The following is a 24,959-nucleotide window of genomic DNA, read 5'->3' as shown; positions in this document are numbered from 1 at the left end:
AACCTGAAATCACTTTTACTGACTTTGGCAGCAGCAAGGGGGAGGGGCAAGGACTAAAATAAGTCAAAAGGGATTAATTTGGGGAAGAAGCAAGAAGGGGGAACGGTGATAAAAGGTCAGTGTTCAGACCAGTCCATTTCTTACTCTTCTGCGTGAGAGACCACAGACACAGCGGATGGATGAATCCAAATTCTGGATGTTAAATAAAAAAAAACGAACATTAAAGTTTGCACTGTTATTGTGGGCCAGATTTTCAAAGGGAACCTCCTCGTTGCACTTCCCTTTAAAAAGTCTTCACTTGTTGGGAGACTGTGAGTACATTAAGTACACGCAAAGCTTGCAGGTGCAAACTCCCCACTGGGAGTTGAAAATAAACTCCCCACATGTGCTTTGCCGGGTCACCCCCAGCGCTGCTGTTTTTCCCAATGTGAAAAGTACGTGTGCTGTAGACGGGGGACTTGGTTTTTGAAAGGGTGTTCTCTGCAGGTAAACACCCATTTAAGCATAGTGAATCCCTTTGAAAATGTCCCCCTTGCTATATAATATTGTAATTAGTTTATCTGAAGCATTTTTAACCAGTTGAATACTAACTATTTTTTAACCCTGCAGATGGGGCTACAGACAGCCGATTAGAAAGCTCAAGATTGTACTGTACATCTACTGTAAATGTCATTTATTTTCACTGTTTTCCTGTCACTGCTTGCCCATTCAACTTGTTTTATGATGGTTCAATATAGGAGTGTTGCGGCCTGATGCTTAACAAGCCAGGACAGAGGACATTTAAATTCTTGTTGATATAATAACAATTTAAAGCCTGCAGCAGTTATCGGAAGGATTCAAGAATTTGCTTGTCCTTTTAGAAACTGTAGCAGTAGTTGACTCTTTTATGGAAGTTGACAAAGGCGAGGGTTGGGTTTTTTGGGGACTTTTTTTTTTTTTTTTTTGTATCCGTTGAGCAACATAAAATACTGGCAATAGGCTGCAGATTATGTATACCAAATATCACATAATAACATAGTAAATGATGGCAGATAAAGATCAAACTGGCCCATCCATTCTGCCCAGTTGAGATTCATCCTCTTTTGGTAGATGTACATATAAAATTCTCAAAGGTATGGTAAAAGTTGTAAACGTGTTCAAAATGAAGATTATGAGCTAGTACTGTTTATTTTAGCAATATCATTTTTGGGGAGTTAATTTCAAACCAGACAGGGCATTTGCAGTTTATGGGTACAACAGCAACTAGGTTATGTTATGCTAAGCGTGATCTAAGCTATTGAAAGAATATTTGAGAGCCTTGTGTCTGTTAGGGGAATTTTCTTTCTAGATAAATCATCTGTTTTAATCCTGCCATGTATGTAAATCTGTATTAATATGGAACGCTAAAGAAGTATGCCGTATAAAAATGACATACTAGTACAAGAACTTATTAAGCAAAGGATTGATTTACCAATTTTGAGGCCAGAAAGGAGGCTCAGGCAACTAGCCAGACCGGCAGACTGGTGAATAACCAGTAGAAAGTGTGACATTCTAGATAGCCTGAGTTCAGTTTGTTTTAATTATACTCTGGAATACAAAATAGCCCAATGGATCTCTGTGAATAACAAGATATCCCTTCATGCTTCTATTTATTTTCAGATGGTTAATATTGCATTGCCATATAATCTTTCAGTAATCAAGGCCAGACCAGAATTTTAAGGTATCAAACTAAATTTCCTTATACCCTTTGACCAAATCTCAAGTTTAGTTAGACTCTTAAGATCTGGTGAGTTGAATTCCCTCCTGCCCATGCATTTCTTATGTGGAATTTGTCTATTTTTGCCTCCCTCACCCTTACAAATCCCCCTTCTAGAGCACTCAAAAACTTTGCAATATAAAAAAAGACAGAAGTACCCCCAAAGGCCTACCTCCATGCACAGTTTGGTGCAGTTCGGTCATACCATTTAGAAATTGAAAAGGTGGAGGAGGGTACACACACAGACATATTCAGTATCTGAAAGTTTCTTAAGGAACCAAGGCTAAAAATAGTTACTGTTCAGAGCTGGATCAGAGGTTGTGCAGGAAGCCTAATAGGGAGAAAATGGGCAATTAATGAAGCATTTCAAGCCTGCTTTCCTCAAAGCTGCAGAATGCTTTAGCAGCCTCATTTCCATACATATGTACCTTATTATCCCTTTTCAGACATGCAGAAATTACTATGGTGATGTTGGTCCACTATAGAAAAACGCAAGGAAACCACACCAGGCATTCCTGTGCTGTGATATCAGCACAATGTAAGGGGCAAGAAGCCAGAAACACTTGCCCATACTTCAGTATCCACGCCCTCTCATTAGCATAGTCTCTGAAACACTTATTTACCCCAGCTTCAAGGGAATCAGTGGGGAAAACTACTGAGGTTAATAAAATATAGTAGTACTAAAGTCTTGCACCACAGACACAAGACCCTACACAATGAAAACATGATATGGTTCAATAATGAACTTTACTTCCACAAACACTCCAGAACCCCTAGAACACAACATGCAGCCACCCTACACATCCCCACACATAAAACCACCACTCTTGAGTCAACTAGGAAGCGTGCGATAACCATAGCCGGACCGAACTGTTGGAACAATATGACACCGGAGTTGCTGCAAGAAACATGTCCAATAAAATTTAAGCAAAAACTGAAAACATGGCTTTTCCTACAGGCTTATACTTAACCCTTTCGCTCTCCTCTCTCCCTTACTCCTACAGCCTTGCCCACTAATTTACTTAAATGTACACCCCCTTTTTCTTTCTCTCCACACCTAACTTTTTGTTGGCAATTATTCATATCGATTGTATATCGATCATATATCAATTGTATATAAGACTTCTATCCCATTTCTTTCTCTCATACCCAGCTTTTCTCTTTTCCAATTGTGTTTTATAAAATTCATTCTATTTATTTATAGACTTATAAATTCAGTGAGATAACAATTTGCTTTGTACCACTATTTTATTTTTCCCTTTCATTGTTCCACTGTTCTCTCCCCTCCCCCTCCCCCCCCCCCCCCCCCCCCGGTTAACTAGTTTATTGTAAAGTTTATTGATTATTGTAAATGTTTTTTATTGTTTATTATAAAGCACTGTTGCACATGTTCGTTCTAGTTGGCACAGCTGCAATGTTTCTGTTAATTGTGAACCGATGTGAGGTTACTAAACAAATGTCGGTATATAAAAACTGCAAATAAATAAATAAATATGCCACTTCAATTTTAGAAACAGTACAGTTATATAAAGAAAAGGTGAAACATACAGGAAAATGTTTTTTAATTGTGGCCATGGTGGTAAATATAGAATATGATGGCAGATAAGAATCATAAATCCCACCTACTAGATAGGATCCCAAGGCCTACATGGTGTTTCTTAAATTTATTATTAACTATTCTAGAGATGCTGAAACCTTTCCTAGTGGAAACTTTGGATCAAAACTAGATAGTTAAGCATTTATTTTAATGAAACAAAGATGGTCTGAGTGGTTAATGAAAGCCCTTTAAGTTGATTACCTATTTAATTTAGTAGAGTTTTTTTATATACCGCAGTTTCAAGTTAATAGAGCAGTTTGCAAATAAAAGTAATAAATACAGAAAAAAACATTAATAAGATAACAGACAATAAAAATCTTCCAAGTGAAAGCTAATAGTCATGAAAAGCTTTAGTTTTTTCCCGTCCTAGGTCTGAAGGTAACAAATTCCACAGGCAAAATGCAAAGTAACTAAACGTTGTTTGAACGTGTAAATTTCAACTTAATTAAATTTGGTGCAGAGATTATTATTAAATCATGATAAAGAGATTGTAGGATTCTTTTGGTGGATAAGAAGTCATCAATGTAGCCAAATATTGAGGAAACACTCCATGAATCTCTGTAAAGTTTAATGTAAAAATTGTAAATGCTGTTCTGCATTCTATAGGTAACCATTGCAATTCCATAAGTAAAGGTATTACATATCCCTAATTTTTGCTCCAAAAAGGAGATTAGCTGCTGTATTTTGGACTAGTTGAGGGTGCCTCATAGGAACCATTGAACATCTCTGCTATACAGAGCATTACAGTAGTCCAAGTAGCTTAAGATGAGGGGGTAAATCAGCATTTCCAAATCTTACCAAGATATGATGGAAGTTGACGGATCCCTCTTAAATAGAAAAAAAACAGGTCTGTGCTGCAGATGAAACCTTCCCCTGCATTATATAGCTTAAGTTCAGTCTCATTCCTGATGATGTAACATCTTTTGTGGAATACTAATATTCTCAGTCATAGAAGGAGATTTTAATGGACAATTCAAGCTACTTAACCTATAATGCCTCAGATTTGTCTGGCTTTAAACTTAGTTTGTTCTTGCAACCATATATGAATAGCCTCTAAACCTGCGGTTCTCAACCAGTGTGTCGCCAATCAAATGCAAGTGTGTCACCACATTTCCCAGTCCCCCGCTGACTTAGCTGCTCCAGCGAAATAGGAATTCATCCTCCGACCGGGCTTAAAATGCTGATAGCCTGGGTGGAATCTGGCAGGAGAGCTGGAGTCAGCGGCACCAGCAGGGTCTCTTTTTTTCCTGCCCCACCTGCGGCCTGGAAGAGGAAGTGGTGTGCAGTGGCTGCGTGAGTGGGGGTAGAAGAGGCCATGCTAGTGCGTGCATTATTGGCCCAAAGAAGAGAGGTGCGGCCTGAAGAAGAGCAACACGGCGCAGAGCAAAAGAGGAGCAGCGTCAGCCCCCACGGTGGATGGGAGTCCTTTCTCGAGGCCACGAGGTCTAGAAGTGGTGGAGACTGCTGCTGTTGCTAGTTCGGTGGGGGACAGAGAGAAGAGGGTGAATGAGCAAGCATTTAGTTTGAGATCCTGTGTGTGTGTGTGTGACAGCATGTATGTAAGTGAGTGATTGAGAGCCTGTATGTGTGTAAGATTGAAAACCTGTGTTTGTGATTGAGAACCTTTGTTTGTGAGAGAGATAGCATGAATGTAAGTGTATGATTGAGAACCTGTATGTGTAAGTGAAAGAGATCATGTATGTGTATGATTAACAGCCTGTGTGTATAAGTAAGAGAGAGAGCATGTGTCTCTGTGTGATTGAGAGCCGGTGTAGATGAGAGCATGTGAGCCTGTGTGTAAGTGAGAGAAAAAGAGCATGTGTGTAAGTGTGTGATTGAAAGCCTGTGTATGTGTGTGTGTGTGTGTGTGTAAATGTGTGAGAGAGAAAAAGCATTTGTATATGTGTATGATTGAGAGCCTATGTGACGGGCCGATACGGTACAGTGTGCTCCGGCGGAGCGCACTGTTAACCCATATTTGGACGCGTGTTTTTGATGCGCTAGCTTTACCCCTTATTCAGTAAGGGGGTAATAGCGCGCCGAAAACACGCGTCCAAACCCCTTCCCCCCCCCCCCCCCCCCGAAACTAATAGCGCCCGCAACATGCAAATGCATGTTGATGGCCCTATTAGATATGCCCGTGCGATTCAGAAAGTAAAATGTGCAGCCAAGCCGCACAGTTTACTTTCAGAAATTAGCGCCTTCGCAAAGGTAGGCGTTAATTTCTGCCGGCACCGGGAAAGTGCACAGAAAAGCGGGTTGAAAACAGGACGCTCAATTTTGCCGGCATCCGGTTTCCGAACCCGTGGCTGTCAGCAGGTTTGAAAACCGACGCCGGCAAAATTGAGCGGCGGCTGTCAAACTCGCTGACAGCCGCCGCTCCTAATTTAAATAAATTAATTTACTGAATTGCGCGCACAGGAGAGCAGGCACTCGCCCGCACTCCCGCGATTTTTACTGTATCGGCCTGTGAGAGAGAGAGAGAGAGAAAGCATGTGTATATGTAGCATGATTGAGAGCCAGTGTGACAGAGAGGAGAAAGTTGCAAGCAAACCATCCCTCCTCCTGCAAATTCAAAACAGTCTCGGGGCACCTGGATATAAAATGTTTCCAGGTATGCAGAGAAAGCATTTTTTTTATCCTTATTTTTCTTTATTGGGTCTTTGTGTCTGCTATTTTGAAATATTTTATTGGTATCTAGAAATTTTTGATATGAGTTTTTAATTATTGGATATTCCATTCATCAGCTGTTTTGAAATAATCTTTTCTTTTTTTTAGTATGGTTTTACTGCTACTGATTTTATATTTCTTGCTTTCTTTTATGAGGACTGGTGGTGATTCTCTTTTTTCCTTTGTTGCACTGTACACAGTCTCTAGCTTGTTGGGGTTTCCAGTTCATTTTTGGTCTGCATGTTTCTAGTTATGCTTTATGATTTCTTTATTCTTTGTTAGGTGAGGGTCAGCACATGTGACTGAGGTGAGGTTTTCTGCTGGCGTGTAGTTTCTGTGTAGGGCTCTATAGCAGCCTGACTTGTTTCATTTTCCTAATAGGAGTATTGGAGTTTTAAGGCCTTTTCTTACGTAAGGTGGCTACTGTTTGGGTGCTGGAAATTGGTGCTGTTTTGTATGGGATGTTTACTATTTATGCAATTTTTGTTCAGACAGAATACGTATCTTTTAGTCCTGGGGGAATTCTGCACTACTGCGGAGCGCAGAATTTGTGCAGAATTCCCCCCCCCCGCACAGAATTGCCAAATTCTGCGCAGAAAAGAGCAGAGGAGACCCCAGCATGCCACGAATGGAGCGCGTCCCACATGTGCCGCGGGATGCGCTCCGTTCGTGGCGAAGATGGAAGACCCCTGAGAGAGAGAGAGGGTGTGTGTGTGGAGAGAGGGAGGAGGGTGTGAGAGAGCATGGGAGGTAAGAGAGCGGGGGGGGGGGTGATGCTTGAGTGTGGGTTTCAGAGAGAGGGAGCCTATATGAGGAGATTGTGAAGGAGTGTGTGTGTGTGTGTCAGAGATTGGGAGCTCGTATGTATGAAAAAGGGATCGTGTGTATGTGAGGGTGCTAGCTTGTGTGAAGGGATTGTGTATGTGTGAGACAGAGCCTGTGTGAAGGGGTGTTTGAAAGAGAGGCATAGGTAGCCTGTGTGAGGATGTATGTGTGAGAGAGAAAGGGAGCTTGTGTGGGTGTGTATGCAAGAAAGAGGTGCCCTGTATATGAGGGTGTGTGTATGTGTATTAGAGAGAGGGAGCATGTGTGTGAGAGAGGGAGGGACAGAGGGAGCCTGTGTGAGGGGCAGCACTGAGAACAGGGTCAAACTCTGGGACTGGCAATAGAGTGGAAGGGGTTGAGCCTAGAGGTAGAGGGGAGAGATACTGGAGGTGGAGGAGTTGGGGCCTGAGAGGGCAAAGTGGCCAGGGTTGTAGGGAGAGCGAGTGGAAGGGACACTCTTACAGTGAATTTCTAGGGAAATTCTGCTCAAAATATTTAACATTCTGCATCTTTAAGTAATAACTTTTTTCTGTATTAATTTAAAATGTAATTACCGTATTTTTCGCTCCATAAGACGCACCTAGGATTCAGAGGGGGAAAATTTAAAAAAAAAAAAAAAAATTGTGCTAAACCGGCTCTGCGTCTGGGCGTCTTATGGAGCAAATTAGGGGAGTGCATAGCTTTTTTTTTTTCTCCCCATTTTGTTTTCGGGTCTGGGGAGGGCCATTTCGGTCCACTCCCCAGATCAGAAAACTTTTTTCTCTAGGAACCCCTCCCCCCCCCAAAAAAAAAACCCCATCCCACACTTTAAATTAACAACCCCCACCCTCCTGACCCCCCCAAGACCTGCCGACTTAATTTACCGCAACCCCCCACCCTCCTGACCCCCCCAAGACCTGCCAACTTAATTTACCGCAACCCCCCACCCTCCTGACCCCCCCAAGACCTGCCGACTTAATTTACCGCAACCCCCCACCCTCCTGACCCCCCCAAGACCTGCCGACTTAATTTACCGCAACCCCCTACCCTCCTGACCCCCCCCCCAAGACCTGCCGACAATTTACCACAACCCCCCACCCTCCTGACCCCCCAAGACCTGCCGACTTAATTTACCGCAACCCCCCACCCTCCTGACCCCCCCAAGACCTGCCGACTTAGTTTACCGCAACCCCCCACCCTCCTGATCCCCCCAAGACCTGCCAAACGTCCCTGGTGGTCCAGCGGGGGTCCAGGAGTGGTCCGGGAACGATCTCCTGGCGTGGGCCATCGGCTGCCAGTAATCAAAATGGCGCCGGCGGCCCTTTGCCCTTACTATGTCACTGAGACCGACCAATAGCAGCGGTCGGTCCCAGTGACATAGTGAGGGCAAAGGGCCGTCGGCGCCATTTTGATTACTGGCAGCCGACGGCCCACGCCGAGGAGATCGTTCCCGGACCGCTCCTGGACCCCCGCTGGACCACCAGGGACGTTTGGCAGGTCTTGGGGGGGTCAGGAGGGTGGGGGGTTGCGGTAAATTAAGTCGGCAGGTCTTGGGGGGGGTCAGGAGGGGGGTTGCAGTAAATTAAGTCGGCAGGTCTTGGGGGGGTCAGGAGGGTGGGGGGTTGCGGTAAATTAAGTCGGCAGGTCTTGGGGGGGGGTCAGGAGGGGGGGTTGCGGTAAATTAAGTCGGCAGGTCTTGGGGGGGTCAGGAGGGTGGGGGGTTGCGGTAAACTAAGTCGGCAGGTCTTGGGGGAGTCAGGAGGGGGGGGGGGTTGTTAGATTTTTATTTGTTTTTTTTATATTTGCTCCATAAGACGCACATACATTTTCCCCCCACTTTTGGGGGAAAAAAAGTGCGTCTTATGGAGCGAAAAATACGGTACTTAAAGACTGACATTTAAATTATGTTATTTTGACCAATATAAAGTTTGCAGAATTTTAAGTTTTTTTGCACAGAATTCCCCAGGAGTAATAAAGATCCCTTGTGTCATTCTTAACAATAAAAGAAATACTGGGCCTTTATTTTTTATTTCTGCCGTGAATGTAATGAGCAGCGTGTCACACATGTGAGTGTGGTCTGTCAGGTGTGTCACGATGGGAAAAAGGTTGAGAGCCAGTTGTTCAACTATGATAATCCTTCTGTATGATCGGAATCTAAATAAGCTATCAACTGAATATCATTAGCAAAAATAAAACAATCGGTCCCCAAACTCTGAATGATAGTGGTGAGTGGAGCAAGGTAAAGATTAGAAAGGTTTGCAGATAACACCAAGCCTTGAGGGAACCAGAAAGTAGAGACCTAGATGTAGAAAGATTTTGTCCCCAAGAAACCCCATATACTCGACCTGAGTAGCAAATCATTCTAGTGCTATTCAGCTAACTGTGGCTCACGTCATCAAAAGCCACACTTATATCTGTTAAATGAATGAGCATCATTTCCTCCATCTGCATTAATTTTCTCATTTAATAAAGCAAGGAGTAATGCTTTCATGCTATTTCCTTGTTTAAATCCAGCTTTTCTAGAGTGGAGGGCAGTTCATCTCTTTAAAAAAAAAAAAAATTAGTTAGTTGTAAGAGACATCACTTTTTCTACTACTTTACAGATGAAAGACAAATTTGAAACCAGCCTTTAGTTTCCTATATCACCCAGATTCAGTTTTCCTTTTTTTTTAACAATGGCTTCACTAAAGTTTAAAAAAAACCCAAAAAACAGAAAAAGTTCCTAACTCCAAACTCATTTGGACAATTTCTCACAAGTAAGGGGTTAAGTCCCAATCCCAGGTTTTGAAAAAATTTTGATGGAGTGGGATCTTCAGAAAAAGTTGATGAAGAGCTCATTTTCTTAAATAATTTTTGAGTAGTTACCTCAGTAATTACATTAAAACATGCTGGCGCACACATGTTATAAAATTGTTGGGCCACACGCGCATATGTGTGTGACGCGCACAAGGGGGGGTAAGGTTTTGCCAGTTTTGCGCGGCGACGAGATCGGGGCCTTCCCCAGTTACCTCCCAGTCCGCTCCAATTAAGGAGCAGACTGGGAGAGGGAACTTCCTTACCCCCTACCCTAACCTCCCATCCCCTCTCCTCCCCAACCCCTAAATCTTACCTTTTCCCTTTTTTTGCGTTTGCCTTCCAGCTTACTTCAGGGCCCAACCTGAAGTAAGTTGCGCGCACCGGCGCAGAGATGAATGGTGCTGACCCGCCCCTTGGAAGAGGCCTTGCTCTTGTGCGCATAACCTCCGTTTTCCCCGCACGCACCTTTTTTTAAAATCGACCTGTAAGAATTTACTACCAATCAGCCCAGAAGGAGAAGTCTGGTTTTCTAAATCATCAAAATCATTTGTAATAGAAAAGGAATCAAGTAAAACCCTTGTTCGACGACAAATCTTTTGCTGAAAATAATCAACAAAGTTTTCAGCTGTTAATGATCCTGGATATTTTGATAACTTCCCTGATTCCCATTATTGAAGTCCGATAATGTTTTTAAAAGTTGACACGGACAGTTATCGGTCTTTCTAAGTGCTTTAGTCAAATATGTTTCTTTTGCCTCTTTCACAGCAGCCTTATAAATTTAATGCTGGCAACATCTCCCCTGTGGAGGCTCTTTAGCTTGGAAAAGAGACAGCTGAAAGGAGACAAGACAGAAGTTTATAAAATCATGAGTGAGGTGGCACAGATTGAAAACAAATCATAGAAAGTACTTTTTGACTCAGCACACTATCAAGCTGTGGAATCTCGTGCCAGAGGATGTGATCAAGGCGAGTAGCATAGCAGGGTTTAAAAGAGGTTTGGACAAGTTGCTGGAGGATAAGTCCATAACACACATTATTAGCCAGGGAGTCTAAAGAAAGTTATTGCTATCCCTAGGAGTGAGTAACAGATCTTTATGGAATTTGTGACTTGGATTGCCCACTGTTGGAAACCCGATGCTGGGCTCAATGGACCTTAGTTTGACCCATCATGGCACTTCTTAAGTTTGTAAATCAATAGATGATTTCTTCATCTTTCGCTTGCATTCCAAATGACGATTTTGCCTTTTCAGCATTTTTAGGCCATTACGGTATCTGGGAGGATTCTTATTTTCATGACTTATGTATATCTGATTAGGCGCCAATTTATCTACTGCTGTTTTCGTTGTAGAGTTCCATACCTCCGCCTGTGTTTCTAAAGCTAAACCGGAGAAATCAGCAGGGAACTTACCAAGTTCCACTGCTAATTCATACAAGTTGATTTTCTGATAGTTCCTAAAAGAGTATTGGGACTTGATTTTTGGAAGGTCTGTACACTTTAACTGTAAAAAAACAAAAAAAAAAACTAAGTAAATAGTGATCAGACCATGAAATTGGGTCCACATGACCAACATCATGTGAGGTACATGTACATGCTGTAGAAAACCCATATCCTGCATCCATAGTATTTCTTTCTAGATTTTTAATGGGTCCTTAGTAACACATTATACATAGCTGCGGTTAATTTTTGCATTTCCTGTTTTACGTTGGTCTCATAATTATTTTCCCATGATACATTTTACATGGGACCCAAAATATGTATCTCTACATTTTCCTTGCATTACCAAAGTCCTGCTGCCATGTTAATTTGCTTTTGATTGACTTCAAAATCATGGTTTCCTCCATTGCAGATAGAGCTCATGTTATCCTGTACAGTGCTGTCTGATAGTAACTTACTTCCTTTGCTGAAGTTGTTTTGCACACAGGCATATTTATTTCGGACAGAAGTATTTATTTTACTTTTTTTTATATCCCATCTAAGCCAACACAGAGTTCTAGGCATATAACAATAATAAACATAAAATAATTTACACATAGGGATTCTTGTTTTAAGTTATTTTATTTTAAAATCCAAAAAAGATGCATGGACTCAATAGTCAACAGTGTGTGTGTGTATAATGTGTGTGTATGTGTGTGTGTATATGTGTGTGTGTGTGTATAAACAAATCATATAATACTAAATTATTGTTATTAGAAGAAGGGACGGTATCAGACAAACAGGTGTAAGGATTTTAATCCACTGTCTCTTGCAATGGGCTTCAAACAGTATCAGTATTTTAAACATCACAAGTTCAAATCATGTACTGTTACTCTTCCTACCACTCTATCCAAAAACTTTATTCACAAACCTCTCAAAATATACCGAATATAACTGTCAAATTTTTAAACAATTTTTTTAGATATGAGCAACTCCAAATGGCAATCAGCAATGTTTACCTTGGTCAATTCACAGATTTTACTTAGCTTAAAAATTATCGACTCAATACTTAGCTTAGCAGTTACACCGGCTGTGCTTAGCTGGAAAAATTCACCAATTCAAATTCTCCAACTCTACATGGCCATAATATTTTATCATTATCCAAAAGGATGCTTCACGCAGAATGGCAGAGTCCCTGCATCTCTTTATTTTTTGAATTTTGATTTATTTAGGGAGGTGTTGATCTTTTTGATTTATTAGTTATTTTATTTTTCCAGGGAATTTCAATGGTATAACAAAAAATATCAGTGGAAAAATGACTTTGTTATAAGATACTGGAGAAAAATCAGTGGAAGTGTCATTTTTCCACTCTTTTTTATTATACCATTGAAATTATCAGGAAAAATAAAATAAGAAAAATGAAAGCTCCCTTTTTATACATTACCATAATACTAACAGCACAGTAGTAATTGCTCTTAGCATCAGCAACATAAGGAAATATTGTACGTTGTCGCAATATTTCTGTTTCAGACCATTTCCTAGTCAGAAGAACAAAGGTCCATCAGATCCAGCTGTCCTATATGTGGTAATCCTGTGCATCTGTAGCCACTTCTGCTGTGGAAACAAATTCCTTCCTGATGCATGTAGAATGATTACCTTCAGCTGCTTGCTCAGCATTCCCCACCCTAATTACATCATCATCTCCTCCTGTCTCTTATCTGTTCTCAAACCAGTTCTCTTTTCTTTAGAAGTTATTTTGAGGCATTAAGATGGAGATAGGCATATCTGGGGAATGCTCTGAATCTTAAACCCAAACTTCAGGTCTCTGGGAAAGATTTTAGGATTTCCAGGTCCCAGAACAAAAGCTCTCCCTTGCATCTTTCTTCCCCCACCCAAACAAAAAATTACAAGAGAACATTTACATAGCTACACATATGTAAGAAAAAGGAAACTTCCTTTTTTGTGGTGCTTCACAAATCCTTTAGCTCAGCGTTGTTTCTTTTTAAGTTTGGAAGGGGAGAGGGACAAAGGAACACAAAAAGGAGAAAGAATGACAAAGGGGGGGGAGGAAGAAGGATGGCGGAGCAGATGGAGGGAAAAGCATAGAGGGTGTTCAAGAATGACAGAGGGATACAAAGGAAAGGGTAAAAGGTACAGGGAGGGAGTAGAGAAGGACAGAGGGACAAAGGGTGGAAAAGTCAAGGACTTACACAGAGGATGGAGAAAGGAAAGTGCAAAGAGTTCTGAAGAAGGCAGTAAATTAAGACAGCTAATAAAGAATCAAATGAGTTATTCTCCATTGTTAATAGATTGTTAGGGAAGAGCCAAGTCAATAAGGTAGTAGATCCATCATTACCATATTGTAGTGTTTGCCCAGTACTATGCTAATAAAGGTGCTAAGCTGAGAGAGGATCTAGAGTTGAGGCACAGCACCGTAATACCTGCTTTTCCTATTGGGAAGGGGAGTAGTGATTTGTTAGAAGAACTCGGCCCATTGTTGTTATCAGATTTTAAGCTCTTGTAAGTATTAGAAATGGAGAAAATATTAGCTCATATATGTCAGAGAATGTTCTCTCTAATTTTGAAAAGCTACATGTGAAAAAAAATGTTTGTGTAATTTTTTATAAGCAGAGTCTAAATTTGTGCGCTATTAGCTAATATACCACAAATAATATTGGCATTTCTTGTGTGCACTATGTTTTACTGTATGCACAGCTGAGCGAGAACAGTGGTGTTAGAGCCCCTGTTAGTCCCGTTTGTTGAAAAAATTAGAAGACATCATATTAGAGCCTTTGAAGAGCGTTGTAAATGGTTCCCTAAGCAAGGTTTAATGCAGTCTTGTTTGTAGTACTCAATAGTAACTCCAGTATTAGAAAAAACCTAGATCATTTCCTCAATGTGTGCAAACTATAGGTGGGTTGCAAGCATCCCATTTCTGGCAAAGCTTATGAAGCACATTGTTATCCTTCAGTTAATATTTTTGGAGACTGGTGACAGCTTGCATTCTGGACATAGTACCAAGACGATGCTTATTTCCACACAAGAAAGCGATCATGGAAGATGTATGAAAAGATGTATCCTCTTTATATGAAATGTGCATTTTTTCTATTTTGATGCCTACAGCATTTGTTTGGCCTACTGTCCACCTGGCATTCTAAAGTTTAATCTTTCTCAATTTTTTGAGGAGTTATTACAATCAAGGGAAAATCTGAGCAATATCATGGTTATTGGTGATTTCAATTTACATGTTTACATGCAGTTACTCATTGTGAGCAGTTCCTAGATATCACGGCCCATCTAGGCTGAAAACAACTCATCAATTTCCCCACTCTTCAACTAAGCCAACCTTAGATTTAGTCTTCATTAAATCTTCTCTATGTACTAGTTACTTGTTTAATGTGTCCATAAGTCCTATGTCCTGGTCTGATCATGCTCTTATCTCCTTTAGTCATCCTACATGGGGCCTTAATACATCAGATGATTCATCTGAACCAATTCTGAAACAAGGACACATTGATATTGACTGCTTCTCTGAACTGTTAAGTAATGATTTACATGACTTTGCATCTTTTAATGCTGAAGAAGCAATTTTTTCCTGGAATAATAATAATTCTAAAGCAGCAGTTTCCAGTCTCACACCCGAAGGAAACCAAGCTGGCTCACGCCAGATTTGAACGTTCTTAGATGCACTTTGCGTCGTCTAGAAAGATCTTGGCAACATAAGCGATCTGCAAAATTATCCAGTTATAAGACCCAAGTTGCTTATTATAAACAATGAGTTAATGATGCTATGAAAATGTATTTTTTGCATCAAACACTGCCAGCAATAAGACTTGAGAACTGGTTTTATTGTGCACATATTGACTAGACTGATGGTTCCTCTGATCTTTTGAACTCCCTTCTGGTAATACTTTTATCAACATTTTTTTTTACCAGCAAGTACATTTGCCAATGTTACTCCTTGGTTTTTAAGCTTACCTAAACATTGTCATGACTTTTGATTCTACCTTGAGCTTGTAGCTTCATCCGAAATCAGTTTAATGATATCTAAAGTTAAGTACCTTTTTCTCCTTTAAATATATGTGATGCCACTATTTTCAGAGTTCTTAAAGATTCATTAGCACCTTTGTTTGCCAAATTAATAAATCTTTTACTGGCTGAGGATATGGTTCCCTCTGCCATGAAGAAAACTGTTGTCAGACCTCTTCTTTAAAAAACTGGCTTAAATCCTCAAGATCCTTCTAATTACAGTGTATTTCTTCTCTCCCTTTTGTTAGCAAGATTCTGGAATTCTTAGTTCTGTGACATTATCTGATTTTCTTGGCACTCACTGCATCCTTGACCTTTTTAATTTGGGTTTGGAAGACTTTGGGCCAGACATTTTATTGACTTCTACTATTATATACTATGCAGAAGACTTGACAACGGTCAAGAGTATCATTGGCCTTCGACAGCTTGGATTTCTTGCTGTGAGCTTAAATGGTTCAACTCTTACCTAACTGATTGTTCAAATCAAGTAAGATTTGGCAATAAAGCTTCCCAATGGCATAAATTATCAACTGATGTCTCCCAGGATTCTGCATTATCTTCTTTGTTTTTTAATCTATATCTGCATCCACTGGAAAGGTTCTTGCAGGTACAAATATAGGGGGTCATTTAACAAAGTGCTATATGGCGTTTTCGCATGCGTTAAGGCGTTTTCGCATGCAAAAAACGCCTTAATGCATGCGAAAACGCCATTAATGCGTGCGAAAACGCCATTAACGCATGGTGCGATGCAAATGAGGAAAAGGGAGGATATTGGGGCGGGATTTTTGGCCAAGTGGGCTGGGCTCACAGTTTTGCGAAGTCGTATCGCACAGCTTTAACGCGAATTTTAAGTACACCTTTTTCATTTGCATAAAGCCTTGCGATTGAGCTTTATCGCGTGTTGCGATGTTTTCACAAATGCCGTTTTAAGCTCCTGGAGAGCCAGCCTAGCTATCAGGGCCACTGGGGGGAGAGAGAGCGCCTAGCCATAATGTCCTCACACTAGATAGGTATTTATATTTCTATGGGAGGCCCACCTAGTAACTGGAGGTGAGGTTTAGGTATTAGTGTAGGGGTTAGGGGCCACTTTGACATTCAAAGTGAGACGTACAAACAGAATCAAGCTAGGTTGAGAGAACATTGTACAAATCTCATCTTTGGGTGAGTTTCCTCACTCTGAAGGTCATCAAATCTTCACAAGAGAGCACTGTTCTGTTTGTACGTCTCACTTTGAATGTCAAAGTAGCCCCTAACCCCTACACTAATACCTAAACCTCACCTCCAGTTACTAGGTGGGCCTCCCATAGAGATATAAATACCTATCTAGTGTGAGGGCATTATGGCTAGGCGCTCTCTCTCTCTCTCTCTCTCTCCCCCCCCCCCCCCCCCCGAGTGGTTGTATGTAGGAAATACAACAATTCTGGCACTTATTGCAAAGTGAGAAAAAGTTATTGCAATTTGCGGTAAGATAGCACTTCGCATAGGTATTGGCGCAAATTGCGATAAACTGCCTATTACCATAAAACACACCCATTTTCCTATCGCATGCGATATTTATAAATCCAGGCCATAGATTACCATAAAACACACCCATTTTCCTATCGCATGCGATATTTGATAAATCCAGGCCATAGATTGCAAACCCTCTGGGGATAGGGAAATACCTACAGTACCTGAATATAATCCACTTTGAAGTGCCAAAAAGTGGAATATAACAATCTAAAAAAAAATTAAAATTAAATTAAAATAAATCTTTGCATGCTCCTGTATCTATGCAGATGACATTCAGTTTTTCATTGTTATGGTCTTTTTGAGCTGCTACAATTGCCCTGTTTACCCTCTGTTTATCTACCATCAAATCTTGGTGGTCACATAACATGTTCTCTTTAAGCCTTAAGAAGACAGAACGTTTGGTAATTTATCATTCCCTGTACGTACCCAGATCAGTCCAGACAGTGGGTTATGTCCCCATTCCAGCAGAGGGAGTCAGAGGAAAAACTTGAAGGCGCTCTCCCAGACACAGGTGCGCCCTCTGCGTCCCTTCAGTATTGCTCTGATTCCAGCAGAGGAAAGTCACAGAACCTGCAGTTCCCTACTAATCTCTCTAGAGGGTTTGAATTTTCCTTTTCATCTCTACTTTCAATAATATTTTGTTTCTCTCTGTTGGATGGATCATTTCTAAAAAAAAAAAAAAAAAAGAAAAGAAATATTTATCCTGAGAAAGTTTCAGAGACCTCTTCTCTTTTCTCCTGGCTTGCTCAGTAAATATTCTTGCAGGCTGAACCGGCAGCAGACTAGTTTAATTTTGTTTTAAACTTGTATTAAGTCTCTGTAATTTTTTACTTCACAGATTTAGTTTTGGCTGTCTGGGGGTGCACATTGGTGGTCCAACCTCTCCCCCCACAACGACCCACTGCCCTGAGAAGCCGTTTCCCTCAGGGCAGCGCTTGCAGAGACGCAGCATTCCTCTGCTCTTAAATAAAAAAAAATAAATAAATATATATATATATATATATATATATATATAAAAACACACACACAAAATAAAGTATAAAGGACTCTTTCAGTGGATATTTGCTGGGTCGTTGTTTTTTACCTGAGCGGAGGTTTCTTGCTGTTTCCCGCTCCTCACAGCCTTCGGGGGAAATTTGTTTTAGTTTTGTTTACCCTTCCTTCCCCCATGCCGCAACTTTCGTGATGTTCGGCATGTGGAGAGCCGGGGACCCGGCTCTCCCGCCATGGCCTGTGTATGAGTTGCCTCCCTGGTGGGGAGGGTACCTCGGGGTCAGCGGGGCGTTCCTCAACACGCTCTCAAGCGCGACAGATCGATGGGGGGGTCGGTTCCTCTCCCGTCCAAAGCGGGAACGGTGGCCATTTTGTTTTCTGTGCCGGCTTCTCCACAGCAGCCGCCTGAGGATTCAAATGTGTTTTCTCTGCTAATTCTGACTCCGGAGAAACCCCCTGATCAGGAGACTCCTTCGGAGGACCCCTGATGCCCACACCCCGGGACCCCTCCCATCCATTTTTTCAGCAGATTTTATTTTATGTCTGCATAGGGCTTACCTAGCCAGTTTGGAGCAGTAGCAGAATCCAGCTTCTGAACCTACTCCTCCCAAAGTTGCCAGGGTTGCGGATCCCCTCGATTCTGCAGGAACTTCTCAAGGTACTTCTCGGGTTAGGGTGGTTCCGCAGCCTGATCCTCCTCGTCAGGATCCCTCTCCATTGCCAGATACTGTCCAACATATGCTGGATGATTATGTGCAAGTGGAAGGCGATGACCCGTGGGTCCTGCGTTTATTCCAAAGGGATGAGTTGGACCCCCTCATTCCCCATGTTCTGGCGGAATTAGATATTGAATCTCCTCAGGAGTCTCCGGTTACCCCTTCAGGAACTAAGAAGGGTGACCCCCGTCCTTGCTGGGCTGCGCCCTCCGGCAAGCACCTTTCCTTTCCATCCCATGTTACTGCAATTGTTGTCCATGGAATGGGACTCGCCGGAGGCTAGTCTAAGGGTTGGTAGAGCTATGGACAAGCTCTACCCTCTCCCGGAGGAGTATTTGGAACTTCTCAAGGTTCCCAAAGTTGACGCGTCAGTCTCTGAGGTCACTAAAAGAACTACTCTTCCAGTGACGGGTGGAGCTGCCCTTCGGGACTTACAGGATCGGAAACTGGAGGTTTACCTCAAGGGGATTTTTGAAGTTTCAGCCTTAGGGGTCAGAGCCACAGTCTGTAGCTCCCTGATGCAGTGCGCTGGACTCCGTTGGTTCCAACAGCTACTTGGCACTCAAGATCTGCCTCCGGAGGAAGCACAGCAAGCAGAACATCTAGAAGCGGTAATACCTTATGGAGCGGATGCTTTATATGATCTCTGCGTCTTGTCCAGATCGATGGTATCCACAGTTTCTGGTAGACGTCTTCTCTGGCTCTGTAACTGGTCAGCAGATGCCTCTTCTAAGACTCAGTTGGGGTCTCTTCCCTTCAAGGGCAAGTTATTGTTTGGGGGAAGATCTAGAACGAATCATTAAATCCCTGGGAGAGAATAAGGTGCATAAGTTGCCGGAGGATCGTCCTCTGACCTTTAGGACCTTCAACTCTACCAGAAGCCGATTCCGGACCCAGCGTTGTTTTCTTCAGTCAAGGCCACCTTCACAGAAGCTTCCTTCCTCACGGTTGCAGCCCTAGTCTCAGTCCTTTTGGGGCCGCAGACCAGCCCGAGATGGCTTCTCCCAAGGGGCCCCCTCCAAGCCAGCCCAATGAAGCCTTGCTGATCCACTCCTCAACTTTCAGGATAGGGGGACGTCTTTCCCTCTTCCTCAGGGAGTGGGTCAAAATTACTTCGGACAAATCGGTCCTGGATATTCTACAGCACGGCTACACTTTAGAATTTGTTCGCCCCTTAAGAGACAGATTTCTCTTTTCTCCCTAAGGAACCCTGCAGAAACAATATATAGTTCGTCAAATGCTAGACTGCCTCCTGGACCTAGGGGCCATCCTCCCAGTGCCTCTGTCGAAACAAGGATCAGGCCATTATTCTGTCTACTTCATAGTCCCCAAAAAGGAGGGCGCCTTCCGGCCAATCCTGGATCTCAAGATGTTCAACAAGGCCCTCAAAATCCCACACTTCAGGATGGAAACATTGCGATCCGTAATAGCAGCGGTTCACTGCGGAGAATTCCTAGCCTCTTTGGATCTCATGGAGGCTTACCTTCACATTCCTATCCTGAAGCAGCATCAACGTTTCCTTTGGTTCAAGATACTCGGACAACATTTTCAATTTCAGGCCTTACCGTTCGGTCTGGAGACCGCTCCCCGCGCTTTCACCAAAGTTATGGTGGTGGTAGCGGCAGCCCTACGAAGAGAAGGGATTCTGGTCCATCCCTACCTGGACGATTGGCTCATCTGAGCAAAGACCCTGGATCTTTGTCATCAGGCAGTCGACAGAGTCTTGCACCTCCTGCGCTCTCTGGGATGGGTCATCAACTTTGCCAAGAGCAGCCTTTTGCCCTCTCAGTCAATCGATTTTTTGGGAGCTCACTTTGATACCAGTGTGGGCAAGGTCTTCCTCCGTCACGATCATGCTCAGTCTCTTATTTCTCAGGTACAGCGATTCAGCTGTCTCCCTCTCCCCACAGCATGGGATTATCTTCAGGTCCTGGGCTCGATGGCTTCTACTATAGATCTAGTTCCTTGGGCCTTTGCACATATGAGACCGTTGCAGAGAGCATTGTTCTCCTGCTGGAAGCCTGTATCTCAAGAGTTCCAAGCCCTCCTGCCCCTGTCAGAGGTTGCCAAGGACAGCCTAAGCTGGTGGCTCTGTCTGGATCACTTGCTCCTGGGAGTGGACTTAGAGATCCCTCAGTGGGTGATCATCACCATGGATGCCAGTCTCTCCTGCTGGGGAGCGGTGTGTCAATCGCAGTCTGCTCAGGGGCGATGGTTGTCAGTGCAGGCGACATGGCCAATCAACCGTCTGGAGACCAGAGCATTTCGTCTCGCGTTAAAGCATTTCCTCCCTCTGGTTCATCACAGAGCGATAAGGATCCTCTCCGACAATGCCACTACAGTAGCGTACATCAATCGTCAAGGCGGGAACAAAGAGCCTACATGTCTCTCAGGAGACGGACAAGTTAATGGCTTGGGCGGAGCTCCATCTCTCCCGCCTGGCAGCCTCCCACATAGCAGGAGTCGACAATGTTCAGGCGGACTTTTTAAGCTGCCAGCACATAGATCCCGGGGAATGGGAACTCTCCGCCGAAGCGATGGCACTGCTCGTCAGACAGTGGGGATCCCCCCATCTGGACCTGATGGCCACTCAGAGGAATGCGAAGGCTCCGCGCTTCTTCAGTCGCAGAAGGGAACATGGCGCAGAAGGCGTGGATGCCCTAGTCCTCCCATGGCCGACACATCTCCTGCTCTCTATGTGTTTCCACCATGGCCCCTGGTGGGCAAGGTGCTTTGACGGATAGAAATTCACCAGGGGCTAGTAATCCTGGTAGCACCAGAGTGGCCCCAAAGACCATGGTTCGCGGATCTAGGCAACCTCGCGGTGGACGGTCCTCTTCGCCTGGGACATCTGCAGAATTTGCTGCGTCAGGGTCCTCTATTTTTCGACAGGACAGATCGCTTCTGTCTTGCGGCATGGCTTTTGAGAGGCGCAGATTATGGAGACGGGGCTACCCGGAGCAGGTTATCGCGACGCTCCTGAGGGCCAGTAAGACGTCCACTTCCATTTCCTATGTCTGGGTCTGGAAAGTTTTCGAGGTCTGGTGTGATTCCATCCAGATATCGCCTCGTCGCACTTCTGTAGTCCAAATCCTCTCCTTTCTGCAGCGAGGCCTTGAGAAGGGTTTGGCTTACAATTCCCTGAGGGTTCAGGTGGCCACCCTTGGATCCTCTCATCCATCGCCTGGACGGGGCTCCTTTTTCCTCGCATCCAGACATAGTCCGCTTTTTAAGGGGAGTGAAGCACCTACATCCACCAGTTTGCCACTTATGTCCCTCCTGGAGCTTAAATTTCATTCTTCAGATCTTGGGCAGGCCGCCCTTCACTCCTCTCTGTTCTTTGTATTGACAGTATTGATCTGCCTATTTCATCTCATGTCAAAAGGCTAGGTGTTTTGATTGATTCCAGATTTTCTTTTCTCTCAGGACAAGCAGGATGGTAGTCCTCACATATGGGTGACATCATCATATGGAGCCCTGTCACGGAATACTTTTGTCAAAGTTTCTAGAACTTTGGCACACTGAGCATGCCCAGCATGCCACTAACCCTGTGGCTACACGGGGTCCCCCTTCAGTCTCTCTTTTTTTCCACGCAACAAGTTGCCTCGCGGTTTAGGAGCTCTGTGAGAAATTTCTCACACTTTTCCTTACGGAAAAATTTGAAGTTTATCTTCCAAATATCACCCTCACCAGGGTCCCCCATCGCACTCCGTTCCCTTCGACGCTCGGTAAGTGTCTTTTCTGCGGTTTGCGGTCAGTTCAACTTTTACAGAATTTGGCAGCTCAACTTATTACTGGTTCAAACATGTGAATACATCACCCCATTGAGGAGGCCTTTATACTGGCTGCCCATTCATCAGCAGGTTCTATATAAAATTGCAGTTCTGTCTTTTTAATCTTTTAAACTTGACTCTTTTCCTTAGAAAAATGCCCTTTTGAGAATTTATAATCCAACCCGTAATCTATGTTCTGCCCACAAAGGCTTACTTGGATCATCCTTCCAGTAACATGCATGTTCAGATGAAACATGCAAAAGAGTATTCTTGATCACTGCTCCTAAATTCTGGAATAGCTTATCTACTGAATTAAGGCTGATGACTTGTCAAAATCAGTTTAAATCTTCTTTAAAGAGCTATATATTTAAAATAATTTATGGGTAGCTCTCTAAAATTGTTCGAGCCAGGTAACACTTCATCTTTTTACATGTTTTGAAATTTTGTATGTTCTGAACATATTCTTAATTTGTTTTATAATTTTTATTCTGTTGTATTGTATTTTTATTATTTTATTTTTTATGAACCCTTTTCATTGTATTATGTATGCCTAAGGCTTAGTGCATAAAGTGATATATAAATCCTTAATAAAAATAAGATGAGAATCTACGTTATGCATATAAAGGGGAACAGGTGCTCTTAGTTTTGCTGGACATGACTTTAGTATTTGACTTAGTAGACCATTCAGTTCTCCTTGATACATGATGTTCACTTGGGATTGAGGATGAGACAATTCAGTACCCACTTTTTTTTTTTTTTTGTAGGATCATTCAGCACCAGTTGGCACTCATGGTTTACTCTCTTCTTTTTGAGTTGACTTATGGTTCCCACAGGGCTCATTGCTGTCCCCACTGCTGTTTACTATATTTTTGCAGCTGTTAGGGAGATTGCTGCACTCTGTGGGCTTCAATAGCATGGAGAGATCTCACACACACACACACTCATACTCATTTTCCCATTAGGTAAAGACAGTACTTTGACAATTCCTGATCTCAACCAGGGTTTAATTACAGTTTCTAGCCAGCTATTGGTTAATAAATTGTTTTTGAATTCTCAGAAAACAGAGATTCTTAATTTTGGGAATACTAATTTGGTATCTTTCCCCATTACTGCTAATTCAGTGAGAAACTTGAGAGCTATCTTAGATCCTTTACTAAATCTAGAGGCACTAAATCTAGAGGCACTTGTTTTCTCAGATTGTTTATATATGGTTTAGGTTGCTTATGTGCAGAAACTCTCAATTTCTGGATTTAAATTCCTTCCGAATAGTGGTTCATGTCATGGTGATGTTCTGCTTGAACTATTGTAATGGCCTATACATTAGCCTCCCGCAGAGACTAACACACAAACTTCAGGTAGTCCAAAATGCAATGGCAAGAATGGTACTAGCCCACCTAAATGTACTCCTTCTGCTCCCTTGCTGCGTTCCTTGCATTGGCTCCCTTTCAGCCTGTGAGTGAAGATCTTGTTGCTTGTTTTTTGAGCTAAGTGATGGAATGGCCCTCTTTATTTAAAAAGTAAATTGAAAGGGTATAACCCTGCAGCAACAACTGTGAGCTAGCCAGGGATCCTTAGTATTGGTTCCTACTTGGAAAGTAATTTAGGAAAACCAGAATAAGGGCAAATGCTTCCTCTATAGTGGCCCCTACACTGAGGAATACATTCCTGATGGATATCAGGCAAGAGTTAAATCATTTTTGTTTTGCTGAGTCTCTGTTATAAGTTATTTAGGGTACTTCCAGTTATAGCTTCCTGCGTTGATTAAAGCGCTCTTTAATTTTTTTGTACAATTCTATTATTGTGGATGTGTGTCTGAATATGGTTTTATTCTGGTTGAATTTTTATTCCTAAGATTTGTTTTCATGATTATGTTGTATTGTGTTTTTTATACGTGTGCTGTATGTTTTATTAATTTTGTTCACAGCTTTGGATGTCTTTGATAAGGCTAGAAGAGGTGGCTCAGAAATCTTTTAAATAAACGAAAGCTGCAGAAAGCAAAGAGCAAGGGAAGGGGGAAAGAAGAGGAAACTGCAGTGGGGAGGGGGAGGAGTGAGAAAAGACAACGTTAGGGTTATGCCGTGATTGTGCCAGAAATTGCAGTTGCACTGATGGACCTTTCCTGCAGGTAGAGACATGAGCATCTACTTGATAGTTTCTGGCACTGTCATGATACCAGAAATTGCTGAGTGAAATCTTCCCTCTAGCCCTCCCCTCCCCACCCAAACCAAAAAAAAAATATATATAAACTAATGTCAGGTGAGCAAAACCTGTACAGGAAGAAATTCTACTAGAAAACAACCAGCAAATGCCACAGCAGGTGTTGAACACCAAAGGAGAGACAAAAGTTATAAAACGGAATATATCCAAAGGGGCACAGAGTAAATCCAAGCAGTGTCGTCATTCACCAGTTCCGTTTTTTTCTCCCAAAGCGCAGCTGCATATTTACATCATAAAAGGTTTGAATCAGTAATCTATGCCACTCTTGACTAAACAGACAGACAGGAAATGAATGGCACAAAGAACGCATTTTTACAATGCCAGGCTGCTATTTTTACTAGACATGTGATTCGGCTGAACCTTTTGGTTCGGCCTTTGTTATCGGCCCGCCGCAGGAAATTTAGTTTTCCCGCGATTCAGGCCGATTTTTTTCAGCTGCCCTGAATTTCCGGGTTAGCGTGCACTAACCCCGAAAAATGAATTTTCCCAAAATTTCGGGAAAATCCATTTCGTTTTTCGGGGTGGCCGAACCAGGACGAATGCACATCCCTAATTTTTACAACTTTACTTGAAAAGTGCTTTTATTCAGTTCCTCAGTGGATGGAACCATAAGCCAATGAAAAGGCAGGTGTAAATAATGCTACAAAATCTTTCCAATTTTTTCCTGCATATTACAAAACATTAGTCAGCACTTTAGGACCTCG

At 42.6% G+C, this 24,959-nt stretch overlaps 1 protein-coding gene across 10 annotated transcripts in view; it reads left to right on the top strand.

Annotated features, from left to right (window-relative positions):
• Nucleotides 1–24,959, top strand: part of TIAM1 (T cell lymphoma invasion and metastasis 1) — a 357,042-nt gene that overhangs the window by 263,178 nt on the left and 68,905 nt on the right. The gene's annotated exons all lie outside the window — the stretch shown is intronic.

The sequence above is a fragment of the Rhinatrema bivittatum genome, chromosome 5, assembly GCF_901001135.1.
Source record: "Rhinatrema bivittatum chromosome 5, aRhiBiv1.1, whole genome shotgun sequence".
NCBI classification, from domain to species: Eukaryota; Metazoa; Chordata; class Amphibia; order Gymnophiona; family Rhinatrematidae; genus Rhinatrema; species Rhinatrema bivittatum.
Note: the sequence above shows the minus strand (reverse complement) of the source record. Positions and strands in the feature narration are given on the sequence as shown.